Genomic DNA, 15,031 nt, shown 5'->3' on the forward strand with positions numbered 1-15,031 from the left:
TAGCCCCCCTACCCGCAAAGAATTCAAGGTATCTTAGCCGGACATCACGGGCACTCAGGGGGGGCAAGCCAGGACGGTCACTTTCAAGCGCCGTCAGGGTTGTTTCATTTTGAATTCCAGCCTCAGGCCCAACTGAGCCAGCATAGTTGGCAGAATGTTGCCGTAAAAAGTTGTGTAGAACACAGCACGCCAGGATGATATGATTTCGTTTGTACTCCGCCATGTGTATGGGTGTAAGAAATAGGCGGAACCGGCTGGCCATGATTCCAAACGTGTTCTCCACCACTCTTCTGGCTCTGGCCAGCCGGTAATTAAAAACCCTCTGGTCCGGGGTGAGGGTCCTCATCGGGAATGGCCGCATAAGATGGTCCCCCAGCGCAAAGGCTTCATCCGCAACGAAGACAAATGGGAGTCCTTCCACATTGAATTCTGGAGGTGGCAAGTCCAAGCTGCCATTCTGGAGATGCCTGTAGAACTCCGTCTGGGCGATGACTCCACCATCAGACATCCGGCCATTCTACCCCACGTCCACATACAGGAACTCATAAGTAGCCAACACCACCGCCAACATCACAATACTATTGAACCCCTTATAATTATAATAGTACGACCCCGAGTTGGGTGGTGGGACGATGTGGACGTGTTTCCCATCCATTGTCCCTCCGCAGTTAGGAAAGTCCCATCGCTGGGCAAAGTGGGAGGCCACAGTCTGCCATTCCTGTGGCGTGGAAGGAAACTGTGGAGTCAAACAAAAAAAAATTTAGTCATTTTGCACATAAACAGGGAAAGCTGATTAGACACAAACATTCTTGGCCAACATCAAGATAACAGTTATTTGAGGGAGTTTTTAAAGACCAAAGTATAAGGTACACCTATCAGATTCCCCCTCCCCCTCTCATGGGCCATTTCTAACATTATGGGGGGGGACTCTTGGACAGGTAACCCTCTCCACTTCATTGAGAGATGAATGCCTAAATAATGGGTATTACTTTGAACAGCCCCTCCTTAGTTACACTATTGGCAGCCCACTGGACAGGTAAGAAGTGTCATAATACAAAGATATAAATACACATTGTACACATTGGAGCACAAGTCAGCAGATAGATGATTGAGGAAAGATAGAGAATTGTTATCAGCTGACTTAGCAGTTGGGGGGAGGGAGGGTTAAAAATGATTTGGGGACCCATCAAAAAAAGCCTCTGTCACTTTGCCTGAATTTAAAGCACAAATCACATTTAAAAACATTTTAGGGGGTGTTTGGGGTAAAGCACTACTATGGAGCTGATAAAATACATTGTTAAGTGACTACACGAGGTGACTATAGGCCCAGGAGACCATGCTGGGGAGGTAAGTGAAGGCAAATATGTATGAAGGACAACAAAAATACTTGAATAAAAATCCAGCATGCATGAGGACAAAGGGGACATTCACAGCATATTACTTAATGGTAATTAGGGAATGAGGAAAGAAATACAATACATTAGCAAACATTAAATACAATAAAATGTGATGTTAAAGGATAAATCTTACCTTAATATACTCCTTCTGCAGGACCTGAATGATGGCAGAACAGGTTTCTGGGATAATGATCCCCAGAGCCTGGGGGGAGATGCCTGTCGAGAACTTGAGGTCCTGCAGGCTTCTCCCCGTCGCCAAGTACCGCAGGATGGCGACTAGCCTCTGCTCCGGAGTGATGGCTTGCCTCATGCAGGTATCCTGCCTGCTGATATAGGGGGTCTATAAATGGTAAACAAATGCGGCGCTAGATACAATAGGTGACAGGATGATGTGCTCACATCCTATATAAAATTTGCATAGTGGTTATTGCAGGTGACGTTTATAAACTAGAATAAACAAAATAAACAAAAATAGGCAAACAGTCCCAAATAACTAGAAAAAGTCCATGGAGATTAAAAATTTATTGACGTATATAGTGCAGTGTTCTTAAAGTGAAATAAGGACAAAGAACGAGTGCAGATGATGGTTTCAATTCAGGAAAAAATCTTCATGCATTCAGAATCAATATATAAGTGGCAGAAGTGGATACTCTTACCGGAGGAGATGGACACAATCACCGTACGGTGGAGTGTCATGCGAGCTTTGGGGATCAATGATCCTAGGGGTACTGTGCTGGAAAACACTGGTGGTAGGTTCCATCCAGGACAACCGTGGTTATAGGGTGATGTATGGATCCACAGCAGAGGGAGGGATGACTCTCAAAGGAAGCAGGCTGCTGGGGAAGACGACTTTCGCCCCATGTGAGTTCAATTCATGAGAATCTCCACATAGGGCATGAATTCGATATAAAAGGTTATTTTATTTGAAAAAATGCCAGAAATTTCTTAACAAGCACTGGATTAAGTAGATAAAAAATGATGGGGCATGTGCCAGTTGAAGGATCATCGTCCGAAACATGTTGGGTCGCTGAAGCTTTTGATGTCTTGCTACCACGCGATTTTACAACCATTTTGTGATCACTTTTTATCTACTTAATCCAGTGCTTGTTAAGAAATTTCTGGCATTTTTTTAAATAAAATAACCTTTTATATCGGATTCATGCCCTATGTGGAGATTTCTCTTTTTTTTTCTCATGAATTGAACTCACATGGGGCGGAAGTCGTCTTCCCCAGCAGCCTGCTTCCTTTGAGAGTCATCGCTCCCTCTGCTGTGGATCCATACATCACCCTATAACCATGGTTGTCCTGGATAGAACCTACCACCAGTGTTTTCCAGCACAGTACCCCTGGGATCATTTGATCCCCAAAGCTCGCATGACACTCCACCGTACGGTGATTGTGTCCATCTCCTCCGGTAAGAGTATCCACTTCTGCCACTTATATATTGATTCTGAATGCATGAGGATTTTTTCCTGAATTGAAACCATCATCTACACTCGTTCTTTGTCCTTATTTCACTTTAAGAACACTGCACTATATAAGTCAATTAATTTTTAATCTCCATGGACTTTTTCTAGTTATTTGGGACTGTTTGCCTATTTTTGTTTATTTTGTTTATTCTAGTTTATAAATGTCACCTGCAATAACCACTATGTAAATTTTATATAGGATGTGAGCACATCATCCTGTCACCTATTGTATCTAGCGCTGCATTTGTTTACCATTTATATATATTCACTGCACAGTGTACCACACTGATGCTGGCAGCTATTATTTTCATTCTCTGTAATAGTGCAATTATTTATTAGTTTTATTTGATATAGGGGGTCAGCAAAGCCAACAAACGGAGAAATACGGGGTCCGTCATCCGGAGAAAGTTCCTGAAATCATCAGGATTATTCTCACGGATCTCACGGAGCAAAGGCATGTGAGAACTGGTCACTCTGAAGCAACCAATTCTTGGTCCATGAACTCCTCCCCACCCTGTTCATGGACTGGACTTGTGTTAAGGTCAGGACCCCAACACCAAGCGCCCGCACAGCACAAACTCTACGAGGAGTACTTATACGCAACATGGCTAGAAAACGGTTGGCTGCTCAGAATGCAGTAACAGAACGCACTGAAGAACAGCAAGGCCTGTGAAGAGCGACCTGAAAAACAGTAACAAGCGGACAAGATCGCACTGAATAGTACAATACGAACTGACTGCACGCACTGAAGAGCAGATACAAACCCACAAGCACAAACTGAACAGCAGAAAACGATCTGAAAACCACGAGTCTGAAAAAGCGCGAATCGTCTCTCACCAAACTATTACTAACACGAGATTAGCAAAAGGAGCCCAAAGGGTGCCGTGCTTGGTTCTGAACTGGCCTTTTCTAGTCTCATCGTACGTGGTGTATGTCACCGCGTTCTTGGCGTTCGGAAATTCCGACAACTTTGTGCGACCGTGTACGCAAAACAAGTTTGAGCCAACATCCGTCAGAAAAAATCCATGGATTTTGTTGTCGGAATGTCCAATCAATGTCCGACCGTGTGTACGGGGCGTAAGGGACAACCCCTCCCCCTCCCTTTGCATTCAGGGCGGGTAAACTGTCCAATAACAATAGACACACAGGTCAGGTGTATTAAAACTTCTCATCAGTAAACAGTCTTATCAGCAGGGAGGGGCTTCTGGAGGAATCCCCCCCCCCCCCCACATAGACATACATCCCATAATACGCGATTCTCCCAAGGCAGACAGACACAAAGGAACAATGGAATACAACCACACCCAAACGACCCAGCAAAGAGTACACAACAAAATGGGACAATATACACATATATATATATATATATATATATATATATATATATATATATATATAGTGACAGCAGGCAGGTAAAATCACCTGGTTGCATCCAGGATGGAAAATATGTATGCCCTAGGTTCAGGCTTTATGCTGACTTATACCACTAGGGGGAGTGCTGGGAGTCCTGCAGGGGAAGAGTTAATGAGCCCAGCAAAAGTAAGTGGGCTCATTAAGACCTATGCAAAAAACCCAGCATGCTTAGGGAGATGCTCCATCCTGGAACCAGTTCTGTGTGTGTAGACTGGGGAGTGTGGTATCTGTCCTGTGCGGTGAATTAACGCCTGTGTGGCAAACTTCTAAAAGAGAGATAATGACTGGGGCAGCACAAGGCTGCACCCAGTTGTTATATAGGGAATCTACGTGTGTAGTAAGAGGTCAAACTGACCAGGATTTCTTTTCATGTTTCTTTTTGTTTTTCTGTTATATTTTTCACTGCATATAGCATAAATAAACTGCACCTTTGTTTTTTTTTTTCACCTGCAACGCTGTCTGCTGTGCCTGATTTTGTGTGGTGAACCCATCCAGGGGGTCACACACACCCGCTGCCGAGCTAACCCCCTCGCAATATACATACACACACACACAAACATTCCAGTGTGGTTCTACAGTGAGTCAGATTAGTACAGATAAGGCTGGATTTCGGCAGAAGACTAACACAGGAGGAGACCACAGATTTGTTGACTCCGAAGATAGTCAGAAGTTCTAGTCCCCCAATGTCTGTATCCACAGAGTACCCCAAATAAATTGTCCCAAACATAGCATTACTCACCCAGCCAACCTCTGCCTCTCTCAGAGACCATACCCGCATCTAGGGAAAAGTGCGGACTGGCCCTTCTCCCTGGAGTCCTTTCAGCCGCTGGGAAGACAGGATGGCTGGGCTCACTTTATCATGCTGTTGGGGATCAGGGTCGACTGCTCAGCATCCCTGGAGTATATAGGGGGAGACCGTAGTCCCATCCATTGACAACAGGTCAAGCTGCAGTTGTGAGGTGCCAATTGCATTCTCTCCCTGGAGCTCTTTTTATGGAGGCTCACTCAGTTGTTCTTCCTCAGCAGAAAATTCCATTAAATCACAAGCCTCTGGAATGGCTGAAAATTCAGGGCATGGGCTGGCTGCACTTGGGCCCAGTGCCAACACTTTGTCAGGTGACTCATAATCCATAACATCCTCCGATGAACGGTCAATTAAATCCATACATTCTGTGGCTGGAGAGATGAGCCGACTGCTCCATCTCCCATACCCTCATCCAACTGCTTAACAGATGCATTCCTCCATCCAGGATCATCCCATGCAGAAACAGGATCATCAAGATCAGTCAGCACTTGCTGCACCCACCATAAAACCTCCGCATCCATTGCTGCGGGCGGAGATTGATAAAGCACACTGTTACTCTGCCACATTGCTGACTATTCAGCCAGGATTTCAGAGCTGTCAGCTAGTATTTCCTGATAGTCCGAGGCAAAGGGAGCCCAGACCTGCGGCTGAGCAGAATCTAGCAGCAGTCCGTATGCGATCTCCAGCTCCCATTTCTGATTGGCTAGAAACTCCAAATCTTCCAGTGCCCAGGGAACTTCTGAGACATTCAGCATCCATTCTCTGTATTCCGAGATTTCTTCCAAACGCCACTCCAAATCGCTCCTAAAGTCAGGGTCCTCGGACAGCCTCTCTAATAGCCCCAGACCGCTGTAGCCAAAGCTTTCTGTTGGGGTGTCGCCCGCTGTCCATGGGCACACTTGGGCTACATACCAGCGAAGGGCTCTGTAGCTCTCTCCAACCACATCTCCGTGACTAGCCTGGTTAACTCAGCTTTCCATTCCGTTTGTGGTTGTCTCCACAAAAACACCATTCGCACTTCGTACTGCGACCAGTACCTTTCCTGGAAGGAGGAGAGAATTTTTCCCTGGTGTCGCTGCTCATTTGGTAGCGTTTGCTTCCAAATTTCCCAGCAGACAGAATCATACCATCCTAGCAGGACCTGCTCTGAAACTGGTCCTCTATGCTGTATCTGCATCTCTCGCAACCTCCTTCAAATTCCTCTTTCGTGGTGGCCGGTATCTGTACCTCTCCTCTCCTGCTATCCAGACCTTGGATCCAGGTGGAGGTTTGGCTGTCCCAGACTGCAGAAAATGTCCCACTGCTTGCCACCAATGTAACAAAATGTCCCACACTCCGCTTGAGTGCTTTCATCATGCACCGCTTTCTCCCAGTCTGAATATAGATATCAGATTTTCCAAACCGCTGACAACCAATAACAAGGCAGTACTCGTTTGGTTGCTCAACATGAACTGTTTATTGAAACACATGTACAGAGAGGTAACACTCAGGGACAACCCTTACCTCCTTTGCATTCAGGGTGGGGTAAACTGTCCAATAACAATAGACACACAGGTCGGCTGTATTCAAACTTCTCATCAGTAAACAGTCTTATCAGTAGGGAGGGGCTGCTCGAGGAACCCCCCCCCGCTCCACATAGACATACATCCCATAATATACTTTTCTTCCAAGGCAGACAGACACAAAAAAAATGGAATACAACCACACCCCAAATGACACAGCAAAGAGTACACAACATAATGAGACAATATACAATATATATATCTATATATATAGATATATATCTATATATATAGATATATCTATCTATCTATATATAGATAGATATATATACACAGTGAGGACGGAAAGTATTCAGACCCCCTTAAATTGTTCACTTTTTGTTATATTGCATCCATTTGCTAAAATCATTTAAGTTCATTTTTTTCCTCATTAATGTACACATAGCACCCCATATTGACAAAAAAACACAGAACTGTTGACATTTTTGCAGATTTATTAAAAAAGAAGAACTGAAATATCACATGGTCCTAAGTATTCAGACCCTTTACTTAGTATTTAGTAGAAGCACTCTTTTGATCTAATACAGCCATGAGTCTTTTTGGGAAAGATGCAACAAGTTTTTCACACCTGGATTTGGGTATCCTCTGCCATTCCTCCTTGCAGATCCTCTCCAGTTCTGTCAGGTTGGATGGTAAACGTTGGTGGAAAGCCATTTTTAGGTCTCTCCAGAGATGCTCAATTGGGTTTAAGTCAGGGCTCTGGCTGGGCCATTCAAGAACAGTCACGGAGTTGTGAAGCCACTCCTTTGTTGTTTTAGCTGTGTGCTTAGGGTCATTGCTTGTTGGAAGGTAAACCTTCGGCCCAGTCTGAGGTCCTGAGCACTCTGGAGAAGGTTTTCGTCCAGGATATCCCTGTACTTGGCCGCACTCATCTTTCCCTCGATTGCAACCAGTCGTCCTGTCCCTGCAGCTGAAAAACACCCCTACAGCATGATGCTGCCACCACCAGTGCCTGGTTTTCTCCACAGACCACTTAGAATTAAGGCCAAAAAGTTCTATCTTGGTCTCATCAGACCAGAGAATCTTATTTCTCACCATCTTGGAGTCATTCAGGTGTTTTTTTAGCAAACTCCATGCGGGCTTTCATGTGTCTTGCACTGAGAAGAGGCTTCCGTTGGGCCACTCTGCCACAAAGTCCCGACTGGTGGAGGGCTGCAGTGATGGTTGACTTTCTACAACTTTCTCCCATCTCCCGACTGCATCCCTGGAGCTCAGCCACAGTGATCTTTGGGTTCTTCTTTACCTCTCTCACCAAGGCTCTTCTCCCCCGATAGCTCAGTTTGGCCAGCTCTAGGAAGGGTTTTGGTCATCCCAAACATCTTCCATTTAAGGATTATGGAGGACACTGTGCTCTTAGGAACCTTAAGTGCAGAAGAATTTTTTTTTGTAACCTTGGCCAGATCTGTGCCTTGCCACAATTCTGTCTCTGAGCTCTTCAGGCAGTTCCTTTGACCTAATTTGCTCTGACATGCACTGTGAGCTGTAAGGTCTTATATAGACAGGTGTGTGGCTTTCCAAGTCCAATCAGTATAATCAAACACAGCTGGACTCAAATGAAGGTGTAGAACCATCTACCATCTATATAAGGTCTTATATAGACAGGTGTGTGGCTTTCCTAATCAAGTCCAATCAGTATAATCAAACACAGCTGGACTCAAATGAAGGTGTAGAACCATCTCAAGGATGATCAGAAGAAATGGACAGCACCTGGGTTAAATATATGAGTGTAACAGCAAAGGGTCTAAATACTTAGGACCATGTGATGTTTTTCTTTTTTAATAAATCTGCAAAAATGTCAACAATTCTGTGTTTTTCTGTCAATATGGGGTGCTGTGTGTACACTAATGAGGAAAAAAAATAAACTTAAATGATTTTAGCAAATGGCTGCAATATAACAAAGAGTGAAAAATTTAAGGGGGTCTTAATACTTTCCGACCCCACTGTATATACAAGAAACTCTGGCACTTGTTAACTGCGGACCAGAAAACTAATAAATATATCAAACAGTATCCAGGGATTACCTACAAGAGATCCAAGTCACTTAGAGACACATTAGTAGCAAGCCATCATGCGTGTGATGACGAAATGAAAACCAATATCCCAGGCACATACCCATGTGGGACGTGCAATTATTGTCCTTACATTTTAAGAGGTGAATATATTCTCCTCCCCAACAACACCATGTGGACTCCCAGGCATAGAACGACCTGTCAATCAATTGGGGCTGTCTATATTATATGATGTCAATTTGAAGCATTCTATGTGGGAAAGACGAAGCGCCAATTCTATAAAAGAATTAGGAATCATGTTTCCCTGATATCCAGACACCTATAAGTAGGCACAAACGATTGTATTGTATCATAACTTTAACTTGAAATCGACCTCCAAATCTAAAAAATGAATGTGTGATTTGCTGATTTCCCATGTGAGATTGATGTTCTGATCATTAACATTCATATCCAATAATACCAATCTTAAATCTTCAATAGCCCCATCCATACAATGATCAGATCATCTATAAATTGTTTGTAAAGGATAATCCTAGAATCCATATAGAATACCTTCCTCCTCCCATTTTTCTATATTGTAGTGGATACACCAATTATGACCATTAACACCGGGGGGGGGTGAATAAGGATTTTGACCTGGGATGTTTCCTAAGTGATTTATATGGGGGAGGGGATATTTCAATCTTAATATAATTCATGCATTCCTGATTAGTCTAATAATCTTAGGGCTGCACCTAACAAGTATTTTCTTTATTATATTTCATAATCGATTAATTGGCCGATTATTGTTTCCATTAATCGGAAAAAAATCTTAAAAAAAAAATTAATATGCCATTTTTTTGTTTATTTCAAATAATAATGAAAAAATGGAGTGTTGCACTTAAACTGCATCACAACATAACTACTAAAGTAAATTTATCATTCATTACTGACAATGCAGTGAGGGGGCTGGCCCTGAATGGGAGAGGCGACTGTACTTGAGAGTGGGAGGGAGTAATCTAGTTTGGAGACCAGGTGTAGGGAGTAGGTTGGGAGGGAGTTTGGAAGAGAGGAATGTGGGAGAGGAACCGGACCAGAGGGGGTTGCGATAGAAAGGGATTTTTTGTTCGGACTAGGGGCCAGACCCAAAAGGGGGGATGGGCTGGGGCAAGGGACCAGACCAAAGCGGGCTGTAGGAATCAGACCGGAGTGTGGGAAAGAGAGGTCTGTGTATTCCTCAAACTGACACCATTGATGAGGCACTATTCCCCCCTAGGAACACCAATGATGGGGCACTATTCCCCCCCAGGAACACCAACGATGGGGCACTATTTCCCCCCAGCGACACCAATTATGGGGCACTATTCCTCCCAGGAACAACAGTGATGGGGCACTATTCCCCCCCAGCGACACCAATGATTGGGTACTATTCCCCCGCACCCCCCAGAGAACACCAATGATGCAACACTAATCCCCTGCCCCCTTCCTCACAGAAAGTTCACTCACTGTATTAAAGTAAGCCGCTACCTTATATGGCAGCTCAGCGCTCACTGCTGCATCTCTCCTCTCCCCTCTCTTTCTCTCTCTCTTTCCCTAGAGGCAGCGGACGGGACTGAGAAAAGCCCGCTGACATCAACAAGGAGAGAGGCGGACATGCCAGGTCACATGAGCGCCGCTATGAGAATACAGCAGCTTGTACACAGAGGATTGTACGGGACCTGGGCGGAGGCGGGACTGGCAGGGAGGAAGGTGCGTGCCGTTAGCAGATCAACTAATTGATAATGAAAATCATTGACAACGATTTTCATTATCGATTATTACTGATTAATTGTTCCAGACCTAAATAATATTGTATATGATAAGGGATATTTTATGTTTACACTTATCGTCTCTGACCTAACCGGTGGGCTGATTGGGCCATCTGTTAATATTTTGAGGGCCAATATTTACTTACTATGTTTTTAACCTCCCTATACTGTATATTATAATCCAACACCATCGTGATGATCCCTTCCCCATTGTTATTATCTCGGGGTTTATCTACCAACAGTTTCTCTCTTTTTAAACCTCTTATTTAGTCTCGTTCCTTAGCCAGAAATACATCCTTATATCCCTTATCCACGAGCATCTTAGTTAACCTGTCGGATTGTACCTCAAAATCCTCATTAGTGGTGCAATTACGCTTGATCCTCATATACTGCCCTCTAGGGATATTGGTAATCCAGGGTTTAAAATGGAAACTAGTAACCAGTATATACAAGTTCCTATCCGTTTCTTTAAAATACATTCTCGTATATAACCCTGATGCATTGATGTTAACCTCCAAATCTAAAAAATTAATGTGTGATTTGCTGATTTCCCATGTGAGATTGCTGTTCTGATCATTAACATTCATATCCAATAATACCGATCTTAAGTTTTCAATAGCCCCATTCCATACAATGATCAGATCATCTATAAATTGTTTGTAAACAATAATCCTAGAATCCTGTTCATGAGAGGCGTAGCTTGAAGCTTGTGGGCCCCGATGCAAAACATGCCTACACATGCCCTCTGCCGATAGCCAACTTGGGCTTTTCATCACTCTTTAGCCCTCATCCTATCTCCGCAAACTGGAAATCCACAAACAACCGAAAACTGGAAGTAAATGGCCAGTCGGCCCCATGCTGGTTTTGAGTGGATAACATCCTGTGCGTGTCACCAGGACTAGGAATACAGAGATTCGCATCCTGCACACCTGTGGACCCCTGCAAAGGATTCACCACCTTGTCGCTGCAATTGAGGACCAATCTAATATCATCTAAACAGTGAGTCTCTTTTCAACTGGTATATCCAGCAAGCAATCACAGCCTGAACTTTTTTTTTTTTTTTTTGGAGGCTCTGTGTTTTGACTCAGCTGACTATATTTTCCTATCCAAACTATATGCGGTGCTATCTTTAATGTTTCATGGAAACATGGTGCTGAATGACTAACAGGGTTGTTGTGGATATATTGTTTCTCCTTGACTCAAGTCGCATGCTTGCATCACAGCGTGCTGCATTTTTTTTTTTTTTATATATTATCTCTATGACTGACAGTGCTACATCCAGAAATCAAACTTGTCCTGTTCACTATCAGGAATAGTTTCTAGCCAGAATTGCATTTTTTTGTCTGAGATAACCAATGCTTTCTTCAACATTGTAAAGACTTAATGCAGCAGCTCTATAGGCATATAAGGAGTCTGGAGGTCTATGGTTAAGCACAATACGGGTACCGACTTGTGCTACCAAGGTTTCCCGGAACTCACCTCGCGTAAACACATGTAAGCATTATATATTAAGTCACACTTAATGACTTGAGATGATTGACACGTGTGGATGACTGGGATATGGCTGAGCTCATGGGCATGCGTTTTTAAGTGACAACGTTGTCAGTTTTTATCTTATGCAATCTCCTATTGTTTATGCTTTTCTTTCAATGATTAAAATGTTTTTCTACTAATTGTTCTAATAAAGTTATATCAGGTTAAACCACAGTTTGTTCCTTTTCCTTCACTGAAGGTAAGGACACCTTGGGTCCTATTCCCACTCCCCTTTTATTTTGACTACTTCTCCTGTTCTGACAAGGAACACCACCCTATTAGGTGAGCCGGTAACCCGTTACCTGAATTGACCAACAATACTGGTCATCAGGACCCCGCCCATTGCATTTTTTACTACGATTTGTACCCCCCACCACTTCCACTGTGCTTGCAGATACACCCACCGCATGCCAAGATACTCAAAGTGGCTTAAGAATTTTGAGTTCCCAGAGTTCCTCCTTACATCAGTGGACAGCAATCACTGCTGGAGAATCAGAGGACAGGGACCCCTAGCAGGTCACTTGGCAGAGCTCCTTTTCCCATCCCAGCACTGTATACAGCTCCTCTCCCCCACACTACACAGGGCTGGAATCACATTCCTTTACACACAGTCTGTCAGCCTTCACAGGGTGTATCTGGCTTTTATGTTGCCATTCTGACCTGTGAAATTCTCTGGTCGGAACGGCAGTGTACCGTTTCCCCGAAAATAAGACCTAGCGTGATTGTCGGTGATGGCTGCAATATAAGCCCTACCCCCCCAAATAAGCCCTACACTGTTTCCCCAAAAATAAGCCCTACCCTGAAAATAAGACCTACAAGGACTTTAACTAGGGCTTATTTGGGGGGTAGGGCTTATATTGCAGCCATCACCAACAATCACGCTAGGTCTTATTTTCGGGGAAACAGGGTAGTTGCAGTAGGCAGATACACCCTGTGAAGATCGTGGCTGACTGGCTGTGTTGTAAAGGAATGTGATTTCAGCCCTGCGGAGGAGGAGCAGTATAGAGTGCCGTAATGGGAAAGGAGCTCAGCAGCCGGGCATAGCATCCAGGGTGGAGGGGGTGGTCAGGGGGCTTTGGGAGGGGCAACTTAGATCTTGGGGGGGCAAAGCCATGTGACACAATCTGGAGACTGCAGTCCCTCAGGGCCCCTTAGAAGATGTTAAGGGATCTGTTTTAGCAATTTATGAAGGTTTCTTTGTCAGTGTTAGCAGGTGTTGGGGTTACCTCCCAGAGGTGTGTTTCTTTTTTCCAGTTGTCAGGGAAGTGGGGTAAGCAGACATCTCTGGGTGGGGGATACAAGGAATCCCAGCTGGTGACTAGGAGACACTGAGCGGTGTCTTACCTTATCAGTAACATCCGTCCCATCGTGGCTACAGGACAGCACTCTTCTCCTCTTAACTCGCTGAGCTTGGTTACCATTCCATGTTGCCAGAACACAGCACAGACACTTCCCCATACTGGGCTGTTCTCACCCCATGCTCCTCTCCATTCAGGAAAAGGCTCACAGCTTCTCCCCAGGCAATGAGAACAGAGGGGTGTGGACTGTGGAAGGCAAAGTGGAAGCCAAGTATTGGAGCGTGGCTGTGGGGCCCTAGGGCAGATTGGAGCTGGACTTTGTGGAGGATATGATAATATGACAGGAAGGCTGCAGCGGCCCCCTGTAGATAGGGGCGGGGTTGCGTTTGTGACCCCCGCAACCCCTTACCCTACGCCCATGCTGTTCATATAGGATAACTTCCTCCTCCCATTTTGCCATATCATGGTGGATACACCAATTATGAGCATTAAAAGCGGGGGGAGGGGGGGTTAAATAAGGATTTTGACCTGGGATGTTTTCTCTGTGATTTATAGTGGAAATGTGGTTGGTACCTTCTCTATGGGGAGGGGATATTTCAATTTTAATATAATCCATTAATTCCTGATAACAATATTGCATATGATTAGGGATGAACTTTGTATTCAAATCAAACGCATGTTCAACTCGAACATTGCCTGTTCGGTCGTTCGCCGAATTCCGAATATGGGCCGTTTGCGCCAAACTCGAGTGGCGCGTCACGGCCCATAATTCACTGAGGCTTCGCAGTGCATTGCTGGCTGATGATTGGCCAAGCATGCACTATGACCCGCATGCTTGGCCAATCACAGCGCCGTCTGTACAGAGAGCCGTAATTGGCCAAAGCCAGAGTGGCTTTGGCCAATTATGGCTCAGGGGGTTTAGTACACGCCCCACACTATATAAGGCCGCCTGCACGGCGGCCCTGTGTAGTGTGTTCCGGCGTTGAGAGACAGATAGACAGAGAGACAGTGTCATTTGAGTAGGCAGGCGAGTCAGTTAGCTGCACATACAGTGTATTGTCTATATATATATATATACATCCTAGGTGTTGTATGTGTATACAGTGGGGACGGAAAGTATTCAGACCCCCTCAAATTTTTCACTCTTTGTTATATTGCAGCAATTTACTAAAATCATTTAAGTTCATTTTTTTCCTCATTAATATACACACAGCACCCCATATTGACAGAAAAACACAGAATTGTTGATATTTTTGCAGATTTATTAAAAAAGAAAAACTAAAATATCACATGGTCCTAAGTATTCAGATCCTTTGCTGTGGCACTCATATATTTAACTCAGGTGCTGTCCATTTCTTCTGATCATCCGTGAGATGGTTCTAAACCTTCATTTGAGTCCAGCTGTGTTTGATTATACTGATTGGACTTGATTAGGAAAGCCACACACCTGTCTATATAAGACCTTACAGCTCACAGTGCATGTCTGAGCAAATGAGAATCATGAGGTCAAAGGAACTGCCTGAAGAGCTCAAAGACAGAATTGTGGTAAGGCACAGATCTGGCCAAGGTTACAAAAAATTTCTGCTGCACTTAAGGTTCCTAAGAGCACAGTGGCCTCCATAATCCTTAAATGGAAAATGTTTGGGACGACCAGAACCCTTCCTAGAGCTGGCCATCCGGCCAAACTGAGATATCGGGGGAGAAGAGCCTTGGTGAGAGAGGTAAAGAAGAACCCAAAGATCACTGTGGCTGAGCTCC

At 44.4% G+C, this 15,031-nt stretch overlaps 1 protein-coding gene across 3 annotated transcripts in view; it reads right to left on the reverse strand.

Moving 5' to 3' along the window:
* Positions 1-15,031, reverse strand: part of NTAN1 (N-terminal asparagine amidase) — a 1,046,973-nt gene that overhangs the window by 288,183 nt on the left and 743,759 nt on the right. The gene's annotated exons all lie outside the window — the stretch shown is intronic.

The sequence above is a fragment of the Aquarana catesbeiana genome, linkage group LG06, assembly GCF_042186555.1.
Source record: "Aquarana catesbeiana isolate 2022-GZ linkage group LG06, ASM4218655v1, whole genome shotgun sequence".
Classification (NCBI taxonomy): Eukaryota; Metazoa; Chordata; class Amphibia; order Anura; family Ranidae; genus Aquarana; species Aquarana catesbeiana.